Raw genomic sequence first — 15,681 nt, forward strand, 5'->3', positions numbered from 1 at the left:
CGCATGACAGCTACATATACCCAGAGATCTGAGCCTCCCCTTTCTTGGGGATCAGTGAGACCCAGGAAAGCCTGCTCCAAGCCAGAGCAGGACCAAAAGGTCAAAACAGTGATGTTCTTCACACCACCACCATCACCAATGAAGTTATAAAGGGCTATTGGTGTTATTCCTACACAACAGGTTGTCTCATGGGAGCAACAACCCTTCAACATATTCCTCATGCAGCATCACAGCCCCGCTCTCATATGGGGACCCCAGAGCCCATCTACAGCCTCTGAACCAGGTCTGCAGAATCTGGAGTGGAAGATGGGGTGCAGTACTGTGCTGCAGCCTCAGCTGGGGCATTGTAGTCCCTCCAGACCACACATCCTGATGTAACCAAACCCACCCAGGGCCTGCCCCTACTCTGCACACTTCTTTCCCCATACCATATCTTACATACTGTTAACCTAAGAAACAATTAGTCTGTATCACACTGCTTAATCAAATCCTAATAGCTGTGTGGCTGGTAAAAGTCTGACTCCTGCCCACCTGCAAATGTGTGTCGCTCACTCTGCATAGTGCTTTGTGCCTCAGCTTGCTGGCAGCTGAGTACGAGTTAGCAGGGAGATGTGACTCCAAGAGCTGGCAGTCCTGCAGCCCCAGCAGTGCAGTGCTGGGCTGGCAGATGCCTCAGGACATAGGTTGGTGCTGGGGAGGCTCAGGAAGGTGCAGGGAAGTAAGCAAGGTTTACACCGGGGAGTCAGTACGGAGCTGGCAAGGACCACAGGCAAATAGCACTCTGCTGATGAGAGCAGGGGTTGCAGCTTCTTTAATACTTGCCAAAGGCCTGGATGTTACATTGAACAAAACCAACTAAGATCTGCCTGTGTTCCAGAGAAAGCACCAGAAGCTGTTTGCTGGCTTCCTAAAGCTGGTGCCTTCCCATCTGGACAGGGCACGCAGGTGGTCCTGGGCTTCCTCTGACCCAGTGAGCTGGTCCCCAAGCCCTGTCTCTGCAAGGGTAGCTGGGAATTAAGCCAGGCTGAGTGAGGAAGGTGTAGCATGGGAGTGGGTGAACGGGTGCCTTGTCCTCCGCACCCTGGCTTACCCCCAGACCACAGCAAGGAATGAGACAGGTCATGCCAGGGCAAGAACAAAGCCCATGGCTCATCTTCAAAGAGGAAGAGGCTCAATAATACCTCCCAGCCCAAGATAATGAGAGGAGAGATGCCATGCTGGAGAATTGATGGCAGTAGTTAATTACACAGCTTGGTGAGGAATGGAGAAAAGGAACTGCAGGATGGAGGTGCCATACTGCCCTATGTGCTGGCACTACATTTTTTGATTCAAGCTGAAGTGAATTTCTTCAGCCTCTTCACTCCAGGTACCTGGCATAGTGTAGGCTCCCATCTCTTGTCTGCACTAGCTGCAGAAGGAACAGCCACACAGCAAACCATCCTCTGAGGCCAATGCTACAGCCCTCAGTGCTGAACAGAAAGTGCCTTTGCTCTGTGGAGACCTTTTTGGTGAGCCAAGAGCAAGCCTATCTGTCTTTTCCAGCAAAAGGCAACGGCTGGAGCAGGAGTGCTTTGGAGGGCACACATGTGGTGTTGGCACTGGACTGACACTATCAATGACCCATGAGCTGCACTCAGACAACCAGTGTACCCAAGAGAAAAGCATCCCTGCATAGTCACATCCTGAGATAGCTTTGTAGCGAAGGCAGGCTTGAAGGAGCCTGAGGCTGCCCAGCCGGGGCTGGCGAAAGGAAACAATGCCACCAAGCTGGGATGAGGTGCAGAAGGAGAGTGGGATTTCCTGTGTCGGCATTCATAGAAGTCCCTCAATTGTGTCTGCTCTCAACAGGCAACTGAGGGGCCGGTTGGCTGCTTCCTGCTTTGGAGCAGCCGGGAAGCACATCCAGCTGTGGCCAACAGCTGCACAAATTCCTCCTGCAGCCCCTAGCCTTGGGGATCAAGGATACAGTCTTACTTGTCTGCAATCCCACAGCTCTAGGGCTTGGCCGCTGTTGCCTTCCCACACAGCCCACGGTTCCACAGCCCATTCCCAAGAGGCAGATGGGAATGCAGTGAGTATAGGCACGGATGGCGTTGGTTTGCCAGTATTAGCACCTAGCACGGGTGTGAGGCTCAGATTTAGCTATGGGGTGGGGAGGACAGCACAAAAGGGCTCTACAGGAGTTCTTGGCACTCGTGCCTGGACCAGGCTTTCCATCAACATTGATGGTTTGCTCAGAAATGGAAAGAAACTCATTCACTGAAATCTTCCATAGCATCCCAGAGCTAACCGGGAGCATTTTCTTGAGCAGGACCTGGAGCAACCCTGGGCCAGCAGTTTTTCTGCCAGACAAGGAGGCTATGCCCTGCTTCTCGCACAACAGCACATGGTACCCTGCCCCCGCACCTGCCAGCGGGTCCTCACAATATCCGCCGACTGCGGCATGCTGGCAGACACGGTCGTGCACATGGGCGAGAGCTCGGCAGGGATGTGCATCTCTGCAGCCGGAGGACCGCCGCACACACCCCTTGGAAAAGTCCAGCATCCCAGGTATCAAAGCATCACTGCACTTCGCATCCCCAGAGCCCCATGCTGGACGCTCCACTTCGCATCCCCAAAACCATATGCTCTCCCTGCAGCAGTAACTATGAAAGGGGATTTGGAGTTGCCGTTCAAGGTAGCAAGGAAGAAAATCCTCCGTCCCAAAAAGCAGCATCTAAGCATCATACCCGCACACCCCCACTCCGAGCCGCGACTTGCCCACCGCCTCTCCCCACACTCTGGCGCCTGGTCCTGAGACTGGAACACCCGCCCGCTCCCTCCGAGGGGTCCCGGAGAGAAACCCACGCATCCGGCAGCTTCGAAAATCCGCGAGGAGCGTCGGAGGGAGTCGGGATGGCCAAAAGCTCGGCGACTTTGAGCCAATACCTTGAACGCGGGCGCCTACCGCTGCCCCCCGCTGCCTGCCGGCTCCGGCGCCTTCTGTCCCCGGTGCGGATGGAAAACCACTGCCTCCCTCCCGCTCTGTAAACTCCTCCTCCGCTTTTTTGCCGCCTTCAGTGCCACGCGGTCCCCGCGTGGGAGAGGCAGCGGATTTTCCGACTCCCGCGCCCTCCCCGTTCCCCCTCGCCCCTGGGAGAGAAAGGGTAAGAGGAACCACGACCCCTGCACGGGCAGCCGTGCGCGCCTAAGGCTGAACCCACCTGCGCCGCGCTCTCTGCACCGCCCCGCGTTCTGCTGCCGTCCCTTCTCCCGGCCTTGCCCGCCCCTGGCTCCCCCCCTTTCCGCGCCTACCGTGTCTCCACGCCCCGCAGCTGGCGGGAACCCCCCCCGGCCCCTACCAAAACCCCCCCCCCCCCCCCCCCGTAACTCCGGAGCTGCACCCAGGGCCGGATTTGCTTTAATATCTAGGCATTAGTAAATATTAAAGCTCTAAAGGAGCTGTGCATTAAATCGTAGCTCTAACTGGAGTGTGAACCGGCCCTAATTGCCAGGTCCCTCGCTTGTCCTCCATGCTGCGTTCTAATCCAGACAAAAACCCTCTGCTCGCAATCACCCCTTAAGGGTGTAGTATGTATACATATATATGTATATGGATGCGTGTATATATACACACCTATGGATACACACGTATATAAATATATGGGTGTACACACACCTATACACACATATGTACATGTGTGTATATACATATGTATATATGTAAAACTGTCTTGAATTAGCGATCTAGTGGGTGACATCCTTGCCCATGGCAGGCGGATTGGAACTAGATGATCTTTAAGGTCCCTTCCAACCATTCTGTGATTCTATGAGTAGGATTACAGACAGCCTTTTGCATTGTGTATTCGGGGCGGCACTACCAGGATGGCAGGCAATGTGTAGAGCCCTCTGATCCTTAGCAATTCCCCTATATTCAGAGGATATAAATACCACGTGTATGCCGTATCCAAAGGGCAGGCACAAACTCTAAGATGTGGGTTTTTTGCAGGCTGCCGTCTCCAGGTTCTTATCACTCTGGAATAGATATCTACTCTCCGCTGTGATAAAAGCCTGTTGTTTAGCTTAAGTGTGGACGTGCAGGAGTCCTCAGGGTACTTTGTCCCCCAGTAAAGGGAAGTGCACGGAGTGCACCTGAACTCAAGCTCATATCTGTGCAGTTAAACAGTCACAGAAATATTTTTTTATAAAGCTGGATGTTTAAAGGTTCCTCCACCAGGAACACAGGGCCCTCCTGGCTCTCTCCGTTCACCTCTGCTGTGCGGCCACAGGCAGCAACACCAGGAATTCCCTGCAGCAGCTTTGACCATGAAAACACTTGTTCCATTAATAAACAATCTCGGAAAATTCTCTGCAGATGGCGATCAGTTTGGGTTAGAAATTAAAACCAGAAGTTAAAACACTCCAGAAAGCTCTGGCAGATTCCCATCCTCACGATCTTTCAGCGCAATGATCTCTAACACATGTCTCCCTGCAGAACCCAAGCACCAAGCTTGTATTTTAAGACAAAACATTGCCACGTAAGCAAAAAGTCCTTAAGGTCCAAGAAAAAGGCAATGGGAACAGGGCTGAGACAGCTACCAATGCTTTCTGAGCTGCAACCATGACACTGCGGAGTGTCACCCTCAGGAAGAGACCTCTTCACTGATCTGCCTGGTAACAGACTGCAGCTGGATCTCTCCCACTGTGCTTCTGGTAGATATTTGTCGTGGGCTTCTGGAATCAGCAGGGTGCATTAAAAACATGAAGTGAGCACCAGAAATGTTGTCAGACAGTAAGACAGGAGGCTCTTTTCTTAAATGTAAGATTCATATCAGATAAAATTAAATTTAAAAGCTCTCATCTCCAATTAAAGCTCCTTCTGAATCCCCCAGGCAATGATGGATGCAAGCCCTGGGCCTGCCTTTCCTCAGCCCATTTTTCCTAAGCCATTCTGATCTGAAAGGTCTTCCAGTTAAGCTGCAACAGAGACAAAACCTCTCCTCTGTCCACTTGCCTCACCTTGTCTCTACTCTCCCACCTCCTATCTCCTCTCTCCTCTGCAAAAACCAAATAGAAAAGCAAGGTTGCCTGCTTCAGCATGTCTCACATCACCTCCTCTCTAGCTTTGAGACGTACCACACTGTCACCCACAGAGGCCCTCAAGCCCCCTTGGCAGTCCCTGGGACATGGATGCCATGGCACCTTGTACCCCATGTTTCTTCTCGGGATGTCCACACTTGCTGCTTAGCAGCATGAGCTAAAATTTCAGCATCTCTATAATTTTATTTTTCTACATAAGCTCCAACTTTAGGACAAGCTAAAAGCTGTGAGAACAAATTACCCCAGGAACTTGAGCATAGGGTACAGAGTGGTGGTGCCCAGCCAAAGTGCCACTGTGCTTTCAGAAGCCAGGACAAGGCTCTCTGCATCATTATAGCCTCAGATCCTATCCTTGGGAGGAGAAACACCACAAAATTTACCTTTGAGTAGATATTCCAGGAAGTCTCCACTTCAGGACAGGGTGGGTGTAGCCACTGCCTCACCCCAGGCTTTCAGCAGCAGGGTGCCTAGCACTTACCATCACCAAAGTACAGGATTAAATGTTCTCTAATTCACAGCTCTGGTCCTGTCTGCACAGCTGCTCCCCCAAGCACTGGAATCAACATCCCTCAACAGAGATGTCTCTCACTGGAGACAGGGGGTTTGAAATCCATTAGCACTGAACAGAGTCTCAGCCACCAGTGACCGCAGGCAGACAGGAGGCCAGCAGATGGACCCGAGGGGAGGCGTGGAGAAAGGCAGCTTCCAGCTCTTAAGTACAGCACGGGCTGCTGGCTGTTTTTCTGCACAGACCTGCATGCTCACCCACCACTGACTTGCAGGACAGGGTTTAATGATGTCTTCTTTCAGGCAAGCAGGAGACCAGGAGTGAGCAAGACACTGTGGGGTGAGGAAGGCTAAGGCTGGAAGAGCGTGAGTGTCCTTTGAAATCCAACCCTGGCTGGTGCAGGACAGTAGACATCTCGCTCAGGGTTCTCTTCTCAGGAGAGGCACTTCAGCCCCTCGGGGAGCATGTCTGCTCTCAAGAGCAATGCAGGTCCTTGGGCTGTGTAATGCCAATGGCAGCATGCAGTCGCAGGGGGGTGACACCTCCTCTGCAAGGGAAGGTAACAAATCGCACAGCCAGTGACAACTCATTTATTGCCCCACAAACACGAGCCCTTGCTGCAGGGCCAAGCTGCCTTGCTTCATCTTGATGAAGTGTGTTGCCTTTGCAAAGCCCTCTGCTCCCAAGTGACTCTCATGTTATCATCTTCACCTCTGTGTGTACAAAAACAAACCTCCTAGAAGAAACAAACAGCTACAAAAACAGTTTCTGCTCCAAAACTGGAAACAGCTGTGCTTTGCCCAGCACTGGTACTGGGCCCACCACTGTACAGGACACACAGCTAGATGTTTCTCCCCTGTGTAATTTGGGCAAGGAGAAAAGGCAGCCTTGAGTGGGGCCCGGGGACTTGCTGCATTCCCACCCTCTCCATCTCCAAAACAGCAGCATGGTGCCAAAACACTGCTGCTGTTGGCAGATTGCTGTGCTCCCCAGAGTAAAGGGAGAAGGCAAAACCCTGCTTTCTGGGAGGACGGCAGCCAGCAAAGCCTCTCCCTTACATAAGACTGGGAGTCCCACGTACATGCTTCCCAGGACATGTTGATAGGGCTCAAGCTGCCCAGCCCTTTGAGTTTTCTTCTGAGACCTCAAACGTGCGCTGCAGGAACTTAGTCACTGTCACCTGGAGCCCACAGCTAGTTTGTAACTGGCAGAACAAACAGGCCAAGTGCTAAAGTGCTCTCCCTTCAAAGACACTTGGTGCCAAACCTTTCACAAAAGCTGCTTCCTCCCCCCACCCTTGTAGCAATTGCTTGCTTTAACTAAGCTATGAAATCCAAAAGGGGAAAACAAACAAACAGCTGGTTTGGAAAGCAAGAGCAAAAAGGGAGATTTATTCCAGGCAGTGGATAATGCATCACATGAGCTAAAGGAATATTTTCGGTGCCTCTTGGGCAATATTTGAGTTTTAGGCCCTGAGGAGCGAGCCAGCATTTGCAGGCACTTAGTGTTTCCAGAATCCTTTACACTTGGCACCCACGTCGACCGTTTTCCTTGGAGATTTGCAAGCACTTTGCAACCATACATTAATTAACCCACCATCCCTCCTCTGCAGTGAGATTTCCTTTTCCCTCTAATGTGCCTGTGCCAGAAGCAAGGGAAACTGAGGCATGGTGAGGCCACTGACCTGCAGCAGGGCTGAGGTCAGGGGCTACATGCTGTCCAGTTCTCCTTTGCATTGCAAAACATCCTTCCCTTTGCATGCATGACCCACAGAAGCAGCGTTTCCCTACATCGGGTGCTGCCCACACCATTTCAGAGGAAGGCATGGACAACTCAGCTCACAGAGCCTCTGCGCCACAGAGCAGAGAAACAGAGAGCCAGTGTGTTTAAAAGGCAGGGCAGGCAGGCAGGCAGGAGTGGAGTGGCAAGCAGATTAGTAGCTGTGTCTGATTCTCTGCACGTGTGACAAGGCAGCAGGGCACAGCCATATTGGGAAAGGGGGAGAAGGGGGCATTTTAGTCAGTCACATGGAGGGAAACACAGAAGATGCTGGACCTCTGTCAAGTGCCAGCAGGTTATTAACCTACTAGGCAATGGGGGGAAAAAACCACTACAGGCTCCTGTGAATCGAGTTATACTGAGACTACAATGATCCTGGATTCTTTGATAGTCAAAAAAAGCATCTCAGCCTGTTGCCAAGATCAGCGAATGGCTCAGGGACCATTTTAGTTTGCTATTTCCTTGCTGGTCCTGGCTGAAGAGCTGCTGGCAGACCCTTTTTGAGGGTGGGTGTTCTCTGGTTGCTGCTTGCAGGACTCCTGATAGTAACCCCCCAGGATTTCGTTGCCCTGCCCTGCGTTTCAGGATGAGGTGGCAGGGCAGAGGTGATTCTCACCTGATGGCCTGAGCCTGGCTGGGGAAGGAGTGGGCTGCAATATCCTCCTGAGCTCTACCTGTGGCAGATATCCAGCTGGCACCTCAACGCTTGCAGGGAGCCACGCAGACCTTCAGCACCCCATCGTCCCTCTGCTTCCTCACACAACCCGACCTGCAAGGATAAAGTTAGGCAGCTGCCTGTGATTTCTTCATTACTGGGCTGAGGGCAGCAGGAGCTCGCTGCCAGTAGAGGAGCAGCCCTGGGTGAAAACCTGTAAGGAGAGGCAGGGGAGAGGGAAGCACCTGTTGCCAATCAGCCTCCCCACCTCCCCATGCTAAGCATCCTCCCCATGCTGGTAGCACTGAGATGCAATGGGGTGACACTGCTACTCCTAAAGCACTCACAGCTCCAGTGAGCAAACAGCCAGGAGACATGATAAGGAAGGGCCTCCATTGAGCGCACCTCCAGCCTGGTGGTGGTGGCGGTGGCAGGGCCATGGGTGTTTTCCAGCTGGGCAGGCAGAAACAAAACCCATTGTCCCCTGATTCGGCACAGCTCAGCAAGGGGCCGGGGTGCCCAGAGGGCTCCTGGGGCCTGGCATGGACAATGGGGTCCAGTTAAATTCCAGCCCCGTCTCAGGCTGCTGAAGGTGGTGGTGGGAGTTCCTGGTGCCCAATGGAGCAGCATCATCTTTGGAACGTGGGGCATCTCCCAGCTGGCAGGCTAGGGAGACACAAGCCACCCTGCCCAAGCCACTGCTGAGGGTCTCCCACCCCCACCACCTCCTGGGTGCAATCTTCCCCAGAGCAATCCCTCTCTCCTTCATCTCCATCCCTCTGTCTCCCTCCCTGTACTACTGCTGCTGCTCTCTCCTGAGTCCCAGCTACCCATTTGCTAACTCCTACAAGCATTAAAGCAGTAAATACTGCCTAATGACACCAATTAGCCATGAAGTTGCTTTGTGGCTAGTTACTGAGTGACAGCTGTGTAGCCACCAGCCAAAGGTAAAATGTTACCCCACAGCACACAGTTTCCACCGGCCAGGGCCTGAGCTGAGGCCTGAATAAACTCAAGACACACAGGCCAGGCTCCCAGTCGTACCAGAGGAGACAGGCAGGAACACTCTGTGGCATTCAGAAATGGTACTCCTGGGGCACAGGCCACTCCAAGCACCAGTGTCACTCTGTCATGGTGTCACACCAGGTCTCCTTGGCAGAGGATGGAACTGGCGTGGGTAGAGGGACCCACATTATAGTCAAGGTCATCTGGCCCATTGAAGCAGTGCCGGGGGCACATCCTGCTCCTTAGCCGGCAGCACCAGTCTCCCACAACAGAGCACAACCATTAAGGAAGGAGCTGGCTGGCACTCAGCCACACTCGTAAAACACCACAGGGGAGCTGTGGGCTGCTGGGAATGAGGGAACCTGGCAAGAGGAAGAGAGATAGCAGCCACTGTGTGGTCCTATTACCCCAGTCTGCAAAGCCCATCCACACCCCGGTGGAGCACAGTGCCCAGCAGCTCCCTGGATCTCATCTAAAAGGCAGAAGATGACTTTCTAGAGGATGGGTGAATCCCAGGCTCAAAGGATAGCCTGAAGCCATGGCTCCCCATCAACCTCCCCAAGGCACCTTAGTGGCAGCAGGCAGAGCCATGCTCCGGCTGTCAGAGAGTGCTGCTGCAGCTGGTGGCTGCCCATCCCACATGGCAGTTCAGGGCCAAAGCACCTGCCTGTTCTCCCATCCAGCCTGCTCCCTGGGCAGGCTCTGTGGCCACTGGCACCACGGGGACTATGGCACATGGCCACCTGCAGAGACAAGGGCTCCAAACACAGGCCCAGGAACTCTCACAGCCATGCCAGCCCCGTGTCCGTCCCTGGCCCGACAGTTGCTGGCTGGCGTGGAGGAATTCCGCTCTGTGCAAACGTCTGGCAGGGCTGACTAAATCCTGTCTGGAGACTAAGCCCATCCTGTCATGCTTTCCCCCTTGGGCGAATCAGCGGCAGAGCTGTGGCTGAATGCTCCCAAACATCCTACAGAGAGGTCTCCAGGAAGGCCCTTTCCCACAGCTTCCAACAGTACCAGCCGTTCATCATTTCCTCTCCTTGCCAGTCATGCTTCCACGGATTCCCAAGCCGAGACATGGCCCCCAGGCCACCCGGCAGAACACAGCCATGGGACATCAAAAGAAGAGAGGGCCGAACCCATGACCAGCGGCCCATCTGTTGCGGATCATCCAAGTACCACTGGGACTGCCCTCTCTCCCTTCCTCAGCCCCTCTGCAAAGCTGAGTGTCCACCCGTGGGCAGAGGATGCTCTAACACGGACCAGGAAGGAGGGAACCCCCGGGGGGTCCTGCACCCCTCAGGCATGAGGCTGGGAAACACTGCTGGGAGCCTGCATGCCCCGTGCTCACGCTGCAGGGGCAGCCCGTCAGAGTTCGGCTGTCCCCTGTGGGGGGAGGTTCTGGCTCCTGGCCCCTGCCCGTGCTCGCTGCAGAGCTGCCCGACCCCCGAGGGCTCTGCGGGGACCCCCGCACCCACCGTGCCCGTGCTGCCCCCTGCCGGCGGCGCGGGGCAGCCGTGGGCCCCCTCCCCTCCCGTGACCGGCCAGCACGGGGAGCCCACGGGGAAGGAATTAGCCGGCCCGCGGGCTTAAGCGGCTCCGCGGAATGCGGGAGGGAGTGTGGGAAAGCGGAGGAGGGCAGGGGGGAGGGCAGCAGCGGTGTTCTCCCAGCTGTGGGGAGCTGATGGCTGCTGGGAGAGGGTCCGGCATTCTGGGTAGGGAGGCATCCCACGCGACCCCTCGGGCTAGGGAAGGACGGGCACAGGCCTGAGCGCTGGGTTCACTGTGAGGATGAGGAAGCAGTGAGCTGCAGCAGGGGGATGGGGGCATCACCAACACTGGGAGCCAAGTGAGCAAAGTGGGACAAGGCAACCCAAAGTGTGAGCTTGTTGTGTGCTAACCCATGTGGGGAGCAGGGATGAGCATGAGCCAGGAAATCTGGGAGTAAGCAGGGAAGTCTGAGGACAGAAGCTCAAGCTGTTTGTTTGAAGGCAGTTTAAAGGAGCAGGGCAGAGTTTGCTTGTAGGTAACATACTGTGCAGAAGGGCGTGGATAATGTTAAGAAGCAGATTTCAGGGGCAGGGTGGATCACATGAAGATACAAGACAGTGACAGTTACCCTGAACACAATACCTGTCCTCTAGGGCTGTGCTTGCTGCTCAGCTGTGGGCCACAGAGAAAGGGGTCCTGGCTGGTCCTCTGAGAACCCTGAATCTCATAGTGATGGGATGGGATGGGATGGGGAAAGGCATGAGGTGCATCTCCTCAGCATAGCTTACTTCTCAAAAGGCAGCTTGCCAGCTTCTTCCCTTGGTCCTGGGCTATAAGGCATCCAGGAACACCTTTGTGCCACTGGCCAAGTGCTTCAGGGACAAGAGGGGTTCCTGTCACTACCTTTCCAGGGGCTCATGGCCTCAGGCTGACTCCATACTCAGCTGATAGGGACTCAGTCTCTGGGGAAACAGCTTGCTCTTCTAACACTGCTGCCCAGACACAGTAAATCTTCTTTCTGGCAAGCCAGAAAACAAAAGTCAGCCCTGGCTACAGTAGCTGGCTTCCTGAAAAGACCCCAGTCTGAGGAGAAGCTGCAGACAACCTACTTCCTGTCTTCTGCACTTTCCCCACAGAATCTGCCACCTCCAGAGGTTGCAAACAGGTGGAAAAGTCTCACCTGTTTTTTGCTAGTGCTGTGTCCCGGGATTGAAGAGCTGGGAAGCTTCACAGCAGAGGCTGCTGCTGGCCCTGCTGCTGCTGGCCCTGCTTTGTATCTGCAGTCATGATGGTGCTGGGCTCCCTGCAAAAAGCCAGGCTTCTCAAGAAGAAAAAGAGCTCCACAAAAGCCTAGCTGCCCAGAGAGCCCTGGAGTGGCTTGTTGCTGATGGTAGCTCAGGGGCTGCCCGCTCTGATGCAGGACAGGCTGCTCTGCCACTGCTGCCTGCATCTTCCATCGTGCTGCTCCCAGTGCCATCCAGCTTGCCTTCAGGGATGCTCCAGCCACTCCTGGCAGGGAGTGGGGGGCTTCTTGTATGTCTGTACGTGAGATAGCTGCTGCAGCGCAAGCGGGCCAGCAGCAGCACGTGGCTGTTCTCCTCCACCACATCCTCCATCATCTTCCTGCACAAGACTGAGGACCATGACAGATGAGTTTCACTATCTCCTATCAGCCAGCTATGCCAGTTTCCCTCACTTTCTGCATTTGCCCATCCGTTGCAGCCCCTACAGCACCCAGTTCCCCTCCAAGACAGCACCAGGGCAGTGAAGGGATAAGGAGAACAAGCAGCAATGGGGACCCTGTTTTCTCACCTCTTGCATTAAGACCTTTACCGGGACAGCAGAGCAGTGCCCTGACCTGGAGAGGCACCACGGATGTGGGGTCAAGGGCCATGCCACAAACCCTACTCTGCCTGCACCTTCATCTCTCTCTCCTCTGCACACAAGGTCAGGGTCCTACAAACAAGCCTGAGGCTATGCCTTGGATTCTGAGGGCAGCCAGGACCTTTGCACTGGGCCAAATCACGCTGAGGGCAGCCAGGAATGGTGCCTGGGGAGAAAGGAGCTGCATGGCGAAAGGTGCAAGGGCAGAGGGCAAGCTCCCAGCGGTCAGCCTACAAATAGAAAGGGTCATGGGAGAGTGCCCAGCTACTGGGACAAAGGGCCTGTGAGAGGCAAATGGGGCTGCAGAAGAAGCTCTGGCAGAGAGGCAAGCGGTGGCACAGCCCCAGGGCCTCCAGGAACGTGGAAGGCTCGCTGGCAGTGTTCCCTGTGGTTGCAGGCACCCCCGGGGCCATACAGGAACATACGTGACTGTCAGGGCAGGGAGGAAGCCAGTGCTCACGGAAGGCTGGGACTGACACAGGAAGGCGATGGGGCCGTAAGCAGTGGCAGCGTCAGCCCTGGAGTGACATCCCCACGGGCAGAGTAACCAAACACCACTCCCAGCTGCCTGTGCTGGGGGATGGATGGGGAGAGGCCTTTACTGTCCCGTGGCACTGTGCTCTTGGGACGAGCCCCCTGCCCAGCCCCGCGGGCGTCCCGCAGAGGGAGGGGAAGGGAAAGCAGCAGCACCCAGCACCAGCAGGAGCGGGGCCGAGCGTGCCGGGGCCAGAGACCCAGTGAGATAGCCTGCCAGCCCCTCAGTCCCGGCTGCCCCGCACGGCTGCGGGACGGCTGCCAGGGCTTCCCCGAGCGCTGCCGCCGCCGCTGCCGGGGTTCCTGGTCCGCCCCAGCACCCACCCGCTCCCGTGGCAGCCTGGGCTCCGCCGCGTCGCTTACATGTTCCCCCGAGAGCTGCCGGCTCCTTCCCACGGCGCCGCCGCCGGCACGGTCCCGTCCCGCAGTGCCCGGTGCCAGCAGCGCCGGCCGCGGCACGCCGGGTCCTAGCGCTGCCCGCCGCGCCAAGGGCACCTCGCGGGCGGGCTGGGACAGCCCGCAGCTTCGGGGCCACCGGCACCGCAGCTCGGTGTTCTTACCCCTCGCACCCCGCTCTGCCCCGCTGCCCGCAGCTGCAGCGTCCGCACCAGCGAGAGGGATGCTGCAGCGGTCGCCGCGCTGCCGCAGCCCCGGCAGAGGAATGGCCGGTGCTACGGCTTTTCCCAGTGCTTTCCCACCTGCTGGAGCAGGCAGCTGGCCCTCCTGCCCCGGGGGTCCCTGCCCCGGGAGGGGAGCATCGCCGTGCTGCCAGTTTGCCCAGGCAAGGAGGGCAGGTGCTGGCAGCCAGTCCCGCCAATGCTGCTCCCCCTTTTGCTACCCCCTGCACCGGCGCCAGGCTCCGAACCCTCCTTGCAGCTATGGGACTGGAAAGCACCAATCTCAGACTGGAGGCAGTGTGAGATGGCTACAGAGCTCAGCAGAGGCCCCCAGCTGCAGGGTGACCTTGCAGCAGGACTGCCGAGCAGCCACAATGCAGGACAAGACCTTGGCTCAGTGGAGGGGATTGGAGCCAGACCCCTTTCCTGGTACCCAGGGAAATGAGGCACAGTAGGGACAGTGCATGCTCTGCTCACCTCCCTGCCTGCACCCTGCCCTTACCTCGATGGCTCAGCTCTCCTGGTGCCAGATGATGCAGCCTGCAATCTCCTCGCTGCCTGGTGCCAATCAGGGTTGGGGTTTCCCAGAAGAGCAGCAGAACCAGGGTGCGGAGGCTTTGCCACCCCACAGGCTCTGCAGCTGGAGTGGGTTTCAGAGCCCTGGGGCTGGCTGGGGCTGGCTGAGCACGGCTTCTGCTGGCTTAGCAGGTGGAGGCTGCATGCACGGGCAGATTAGTGGGGGGGGGGGGAATTGGCTTCTGCCATAGAACTTCAAACGGGATTCGTCAGAGCGTTGCAGTGGGGCCAAGTGCCAGCAAAGGGAAGGAGAGAGGGACGCCTGTGGGTGGACAGCCACCCTGGGGGGACAATGCAGGCTGTACAAGGGGAGCACTGAGAGCAGTGCTGCAGATGCCAACATCATCCCTGGGATGGGGTCATCTCTCTGGTGGCCCATGTCACTCCATGCTGCTGTGTGGACTCGGGCCATGGTGGTACACTTGCTGAGCTCCCACCCCATCATTGGTCAGCATCGACCCCCTGGGGCCAGCAGGGGGGCCTTCAGTAGAGCACCCTGCACCCACTGCCCCCTCTGCTGGGCCCCTCAGCTGCTCAGGAATGAACTGGCACCAGCTCACCAGCTGCTCTCCTGGTATGTGCGGCCGGAGCCGGAATGCTGTGTCTTGGCCTCCTCCCTGGCCTGGCCAGGCCTGGCCCCTGCCCAGACCTCCCATCCCACTCATCTCTTCCCATTAAGGAAGTACAGGCAGCTGAGCTTTGGTGTTGGAGGAAAACAGGTGTCAGAGCCAAGAGTGATGGAGCCAAGTGGAGGGTGGGAAGGCACAGGGGAAGCACAGAAAGCATACTCCTGCCCACACAGCAGCACTCTCACCAGCATTTCTTCCCACACCTCACTGGGAGCATGGAGACAGCCCCTCTGCTGGTGATACTGGTGTGCCCACCTCCACCTTGCTGCCTGTCCCCAGGCCCAGGAACACTGCATGAGGGAGATGGAGTGGCGGGAGCATTTCTCCTCTCCCAGCCCTTACTGCAGAGCTGGGCTGCAGCCAGCACTTCTATTTTAAGCCCCACAATGTGTTTGAGGAGGCGAGCAGTGTGCACGGCTGATCTTCGCAGCCTGCCAGGGAGAGGCCCTGCTACCCATGTCCCTGGAAACTTCCTCTTCTCCCCCCAGGGCTGGTACATGCTCAAGGCAGGTTGTACCAGCTGCTCTTTCCCCTTCCCAGTACAGGCAGGAACTGGGGCAGCCAAAACCAGCATGGCCTGGTGCAATTACTTCAAAAATGTCTGGACTGCAGGAAGCCCTGAAGGTCCAGCCACACTTCCCTGGCTCCCTCCATGGCACAGAGCATTCACCTGCTGTGACCTGGCTGGCAGCCATTCTGCGAGAGAGGAAGGCTGGACAGGCCTGGCAGGGCTGTGCAGGCAGCAGGATTTACTCTGTAGGTAGCGATTTCCCTGCCGAGCTCCCATGACAGGGAAAAGGGGCCTAGGTACCCTGTACGATTAGCTGGGCTGGATGCAGGCACAGAGGAATCACAGGACAAAGCATCTTTGTGAGAGACACCAGACAGCTCAAGCTTCTTCCCAAGCAAGACTAAAGCTCACTG

The 15,681-nt window shown here is 56.3% G+C and overlaps 1 protein-coding gene across 7 annotated transcripts in view; it reads right to left on the reverse strand.

The window, feature by feature from the left end:
- Positions 1-14,160, reverse strand: part of SLC29A1 (solute carrier family 29 member 1 (Augustine blood group)) — a 34,185-nt gene extending 20,025 nt beyond the window's left edge. The window contains exons 1-3 of one of the 7 annotated variants that reach the window (XM_027641513.1): positions 14,055-14,160; positions 7,983-8,135; positions 5,460-6,134 (exon numbers count right to left, since the gene is read on the reverse strand). The gene's annotated coding sequence lies outside the window, so the exon portion shown is untranslated. Of the gene's footprint in view, positions 1-3,203; positions 3,254-5,459; positions 6,135-7,982; positions 8,136-11,697; positions 11,921-13,298; positions 13,359-14,054 lie in introns of those variants that run through there. The other 6 variants (XM_027641512.1, XM_027641510.1, XM_027641511.1 and 3 more) reach the window with 6 other exon arrangements.
- Between the last annotated feature and the right edge of the window lie 1,521 nt (positions 14,161-15,681).

Source organism: Corapipo altera, unplaced genomic scaffold (assembly GCF_003945725.1).
Source record: "Corapipo altera isolate COAL_440 unplaced genomic scaffold, ASM394572v1 48b, whole genome shotgun sequence".
Classification (NCBI taxonomy): Eukaryota; Metazoa; Chordata; class Aves; order Passeriformes; family Pipridae; genus Corapipo; species Corapipo altera.